We start from the raw sequence: 6,691 nt of genomic DNA on the forward strand, positions 1-6,691 counted from the left end.
TGCAATGATCGCTGTGGAAGGGTGGAAGAGCTATTCTTGTACACTCCTGGAAATGGAAAAAAGAACACATTGACACCGGTGTGTCAGACCCACCATACTTGCTCCGGACACTGCGAGAGGGCTGTACAAGCAATGATCACACGCACGGCACAGCGGACACACCAGGAACCGCGGTGTTGGCCGTCGAATGGCGCTAGCTGCGCAGCATTTGTGCACCGCCGCCGTCAGTGTCAGCCAGTTTGCCGTGGCATACGGAGCTCCATCGCAGTCTTTAACACTGGTAGCATGCCGCGACAGCGTGGACGTGAACCGTATGTGCAGTTGACGGACTTTGAGCGAGGGCGTATAGTGGGCATGCGGGAGGCCGGGTGGACGTACCGCCGAATTGCTCAACACGTGGGGCGTGAGGTCTCCACAGAACATCGATGTTGTCGCCAGTGGTCGGCGGAAGGTGCACGTGCCCGTCGGCCTGGGACCGGACCGCAGCGACGCACGGATGCACGCCAAGACCGTAGGATCCTACGCAGTGCCGTAGGGGACCGCACCGCCACTTCCCAGCAAATTAGGGACACTGTTGCTCCTGGGGTATCGGCGAGGACCATTCGCAACCGTCTCCATGAAGCTGGGCTACGGTCCCGCACACCGTTAGGCCGTCTTCCGCTCACGCCCCAACATCGTGCAGCCCGCCTCCAGTGGTGTTGCGACAGGCGTGAATGGAGGGACGAATGGAGACATGTCGTCTTCAGCGATGAGAGTCGCTTCTGCCTTGGTGCCAATGATGGTCGTATGCGTGTTTGGCGCCGTGCAGGTGAGCGCCACAATCAGGACTGCATACGACCGAGGCACACAGGGCCAACACCCGGCATCATGGTGTGGGTAGCGATCTCCTACACTGGCCGTACACCACTGGTGATCGTCGAGGGGACACTGAATAGTGCACGGTACATCCAAACCGTCATCGAACCCATCGTTCTACCATTCCTAGACCGGCAAGGGAACTTGCTGTTCCAACAGGACAATGCACGTCCGCATGTATCCCGTGCCACCCAACGTGCTCTAGAAGGTGTAAGTCAACTACCCTGGCCAGCAAGATCTCCGGATCTGTCCCCCATTGAGCATGTTTGGGACTGGATGAAGCGTCGTCTCACGCGGTCTGCACGTCCAGCACGAACGCTGGTCCAGCTGAGGCGCCAGGTGGAAATGGCATGGAAAGCCGTTCCACAGGACTACATCCAGCATCTCTACGATCGTCTCCATGGGAGAATAGCAGCCTGCATTGCTGCGAAAGGTGGATATACACTGTACTAGTGCCGACATTGTGCATGCTCTGTTGCCTGTGTCTATGTGCCTGTGGTTCTGTCAGTGTGATCATGTGATGTATGTCCCCAGGAATGTGTCAATAAAGTTTCCCCTTCCTGGGACAATGAATTCACGGTGTTCTTATTTCAATTTCCAGGAGTGTATATGGCAGCAGGCATTCGGCACTCCCACCTATGCGTCCCGTGATTGTAAGGCTGGTGAAGGAGACAGGAGTTGGTAGAGGGTACCTGCAGAAAGACAGTGTTATTAGTCCAATAAGATTGAAAGTTGCATGTGCGCACCGTTGTGCCGGGAGCGACCTAACGTCGATCCATGATGTTCTCACGTAAATACCTGGCTACTGAAAGTCGTATGCTTCTCTACTGGACTTTTTTTTTAGTCATCAGTCATTTGGTTCGACCTGCCTTCCTCTTCATCTCAGATCAGCGCTTTCATCCTGTGTCCTCAATTATTTGGTGGACGTATTCCAATCTCTGCCTTCCCCTACAGTTTTTACCCTCTACAGCTCCCTTTAGCACTATGGAGATTATTCTCTGATGCCTATCATTCTGTCCCTTATTCTTGTCAGCGTTTTCCATACGTTCCTTTCTTCATCGATTCTGCGGAGAACCTCCACATACCTTAACTTATCAAAGCACCTAATTATCAGTGTTATTTTGTAGTAACAGATATCAACCGGTTAAGTTCTGTTCCGGATTTTCTACTGTCTGTGATAACAGTGATGTTCTTCAGACGCACATTTCTAGGAATTTCTTCGTCAGCTTGAGACCTACATTTGGCACAAGTAGCTTCCTCGTACCCAGGAATGCCCTCTTTCGCTGTGCTTGTCGGCATTTTATGTCGTCCTCTCTTCGCCCGTCATGGATTATCTTGATTTCGTCCGTCCCCGGTAGCTGAGTGGCATATATCTCTGCTTAGCAACGTCAACAGAGATCGCAGTTTGGTTCGCATTGTGAAATAATTTAAAAATATAGTTGTATTACAGACAGTTGTACTTTGAGCTTTGTCCATTATCGTTCATAGCCATTTGACAAGCAATTACACAAAAGTTTCGTTTGTCTGGGACCAGAATAGCGGCTTTTGCGGCCGTCCTGAGCGGACGCGCTGTGGCGCTTCTGTTTGGATTTTATGACTCTGCGTTACAGTGCTGTGTAAAATTGTGATTGTGGTGATGCAGCATTTTAGTTTGATTTTTACACTGAAACGAATGTTGGCACGGCCATTTTAGTTAGAGAAGGCATTCCCGTACATAACGTTGATAAATTAGAATCGGGGCGAGGTATTGGAATAAATGTAGCAGGAGTTACTATAGTCAATTTATATGCTCCTTCTGGCAGCAGTAATAGAGCTGCAAGAGCCACATTCTTTAATGAAAGCGTAATTTATTTACTGAGGAAAAACCCCCTCCAACTTATAATAGGGGGAGATTTTAATTGTGTATTGAGTCGAAAGGATCAAATCCCCAACTTCAATTACTCAACTGACTTGAGACGTCTTGTTGTTGATTTAAAATTAAAAGATGCGTGGGAAATAAAATACCCAACAAAGGTGAACTTCACTCATATTGTTGCGAATTCCTGTAGTAGAATTGACAGAATTTACGTATCGGAAAATTTAGCAGATAAAGTACTGAAAACAGAAACTGTTCCCGTTAGTTTTTCCGATCACAGTGCGTTGTTGACCTGCGTAAATTTAACACCACAACCTACCCGAAGAGTAAGAAGCCAGTGGAATCTAAATATATTGTTATTATCAGAAGAAGACTTAGAAGATGCACTAACCAGAGCTTGGGAAATGTGTCTTCGTTCACTGAACAACTTTCCAAGTGTGATAGAATGGTGGACCCAACGAGCGAAACCCAAGCTAAGGAAAGTTTTAATATCTTTTAGTATAGATGTGGCCAGAGAAAGGAAACAGGCTGTAGAATTCCACTACAGCGTGCTAAGGGACTTCTACGATCAGACAGATGCAATTCCTACAAGATTAAAAGACATCAAGAAAATAAAAGCAAAATTAATAAGTCTGAAACGTAAGGAATTGGAGGGACTTAAAATAAAATCCAAAGCAAAGTCAGTCACTGAAGATGAGACTGCTGCATTGTACCACCTTGTCAGACACGCCAAGAATAGAAGTAGAAGTTTCATGGATGAACTTCAAATAGATGATGGTACCATAATCACCACCCAGAAGGAAATAATTACAGAGATCTTAGCGTACTATAAACGTATGTATGCGTAAGGGAAAACAAACGAAGAAGAATACGATGAGCTCTTTGGTACATATCTTCCACGAATATCGTGAGATGATACTAGGCAGAAATCCAATCTGCTTGTGGAATGCACTTCCTTGACTCTTGTGCAGAAAGGAGTGCAGTATTCTGCTGCATCCATTTTCAACAAGCTACCACAAGAACTCAAAAATCTTTGCAGTAGCCCAAACTCTTTTAAGTCTAAACTAAAGAGTTTCCTCATGGCTCACTCCTTCTATTCTGCGAGGAGCTTCTGGAAGAGCTAAAAAATTAAGCAAATTCCAGTGTTACATTGTTGATTTTCTTTATTTAAACTTACGACTTGTCACTTGAATATGTTTTTTTATATTTCATTTTATCTGTTTCTAATATCGTGTTATAATTTCATGTATTGACTCGTTCCATGACCATGGAGACTTCTCCTTAATTTGGTATCACGGAAGAATAAATAAGTAAATAAATAAATAGAACATTTCTTCGGACATCACCAAGGAAGATGTATTAGAAATCGTGTGCAGCTCCCCCGCTAGAAAATCTCCAGGACCTGACGGACTGCCCATTGAATTCTATAAACGATTTTGTACCCTAATAGGAGAAAAGTTCACCGAAATTGTCAATGAAGTCTTACAAGGAAAGCCAGTGCCTGCAGAGTTCAAACAATGCAAAATCGTGTTGATCCCGAAGAACAGAGGTTGCAAAAAAATAAACAACCTACGGCCGATTTCGCTTTTAAATTCGGATTATAAAATTATAGCTCGATTAATTAATAAACGCTTTACACCATGCGCTACTGACATCATAGGACAACAGCAGACTTGTGCTTTTAGAAGGACGATTTTACAAACTGCGGCTTTGTATCGCGATGTCATTACGCTAGGGCAGGCAAGTAACATAAAATGTGGACTGCTTTTCATAGATTTCCATAAGGCATTTGATCAAATTAATCACAAATACCTGAAAAAAACAATGCGCCGAATGGACTGCCAAAAACCATCGACATCATCAAGAACATGGTAATGGGTGTTACTGCACAAATCTCCGTTAACTGTCAACTGAAAAAAATAAAATTGAAGTAAAAAGGGGTGTTACCCAAGGAAGCCCCTTATCCATGCTCATGTTCGTTATATCTCTGGAACCTTTCTTGAGACAGCTACAGCACAGGCTGACAGGCATTACCATTCAAGGAACAAAGACCGTGGTAGGTGCTTACGCGGACAATGTAGGCGTAATCATCAGAGACCAAACAGATGTGACACAACTAGACATGATACTTGCAAAATACTGTTCCGCATCAGGTGCGAGGGTAAATGAAAACAAATGTAAATTTCTAAATATAAAGCGGCTTGCTAACTTGCGCATTGAGTGGGCGAACCATGTTAATGAACACAAAGCTCTTGGAATGGCATTGACAACTTCCCTTTTAAAAATGATAGCAATAAATTGGCGGGAGGTGGCAAGAAAAATCAAGGGAGCTTTGATTGAAAACTGTCAACGTAGCATAGACCATTTCCAGAGAATACTGTTTATCAACACGTATATTCTATCCAAGGCCTACTACATAGCACAGGTTCTCCCCATTCCATCAATGGTGGCGAAGACGATCATGTCCACCTTAGCAAAGTTCTTGTGGAAAGGGGAATTGTTCCGAGTGCCGGTGAAGACAGCAGTTTTGGATCCAAGCAATGGAGGAATGGGTCTAACCGACATCAAGTCTAAAGCAATGGCATTGTATGTCAAACGAACGTGGAGCATAATGTGTAATGATCCAGGGTGCATTACAGCAAAACTATACGATATTGTCAGCCCAGAAAGTGTAGAGCCGCCGATAAATATACAAAAAGTAAGTTTAAAGCTGAAACACATTAGGGAGTATTATCTTGAACTAAGTTATCTCAGCAAAAAGCTTTTAAACTCCAAAAGCTTTACAGCAAAGGCGATTTTAGCTGAAAGACGGAAACATGAAAGGAAAAAAACATAAAAACTAAATATGCTGGAATAGCATGGAATGTGGTGTGATGTTCTCTCGTCTGACGTGAGAACAGCGTGGTACAAGGTAGTCAATAACATCATCAGCACTAATGAGCGTCTCTTTGCCATCGGTTTAAGTGACACTAACCTCTGCAGCATATGCAACCTCGTTGATAGTGTGCCTCATCGTTACACATTTGGAGATCGGATTATCAACTGGAGGTGGACCAGGGAGAAAATTGCTCAAATAACAAGAACTTCAGCAAACAATGTACCGACTAACATTTTCTTCAGACCAGAGGAAAGTTACTACCCTCAGGCAAAAAATAACGCAGTGATTTGGTTAAGGGGCTCCGGAACGCCCTATACTTGCAATGTTAAAATAACGCTTATAAATTACATCTTTCCTCACAAAGTATTTGAGGTAGGAAGTTGAACATTTTACAGATTATTTATTGGAATATGGGCTACAACTTAACACAGGTATTTTACAAAATTTTAGTTCAGTTATTAAAGATGATTTTTTTTCAATTGTAATGAAAATTCACATTTTTTTGCAATTTTTTATTTATATATTCAAAAATATACAGTTTTTTGGAAAAAGGCTGTGTTAAATTATGCAGAAGGTACTGTGTAACATTTACTGAAAGTTTGAAACAAATATGTTTGGAAGATCATTAGAAAACATGTAATTAGTATGAGAAAATAAAAGTTTTGGGAATCGAGCGACAAAGAATGGATTAACTTTTTAGTGCATTCCAGGTCCATAGGATGGATTATCTTCATCCTCTGCAAACTCCTCCTCCAGCTTCCTCTTGTTCCTCCTCCTGTTTACTCTTGCTTGTATTTCTAGACTCTTTACAGCCCTGTCTGCAGCCCGAAGGCGTTCCTTGTCTAAAGCAAGCATCGCTCGTACCATGTTAGAACCTATCTTCATTCCCATATTTCTAAATACCTTGCACCTTACAATGTTGCCATCATTGAAAGTCGCAACAGCATCATACACACCAAAGTGAAGTGTTTCTATTCCAACAAATACAGTCTTGGGGATTCTCGACCGTATAACACTATTTACACTTTCATTGGGGTTTTGAGTTTTTCCGTGAATACACTTTTTCAACAGTTCAGGTGCTGCTAAGTCTCTGAAAATAGGTT

This window comes from Schistocerca cancellata, chromosome 7, assembly GCF_023864275.1.
Source record: "Schistocerca cancellata isolate TAMUIC-IGC-003103 chromosome 7, iqSchCanc2.1, whole genome shotgun sequence".
Classification (NCBI taxonomy): domain Eukaryota; kingdom Metazoa; phylum Arthropoda; class Insecta; order Orthoptera; family Acrididae; genus Schistocerca; species Schistocerca cancellata.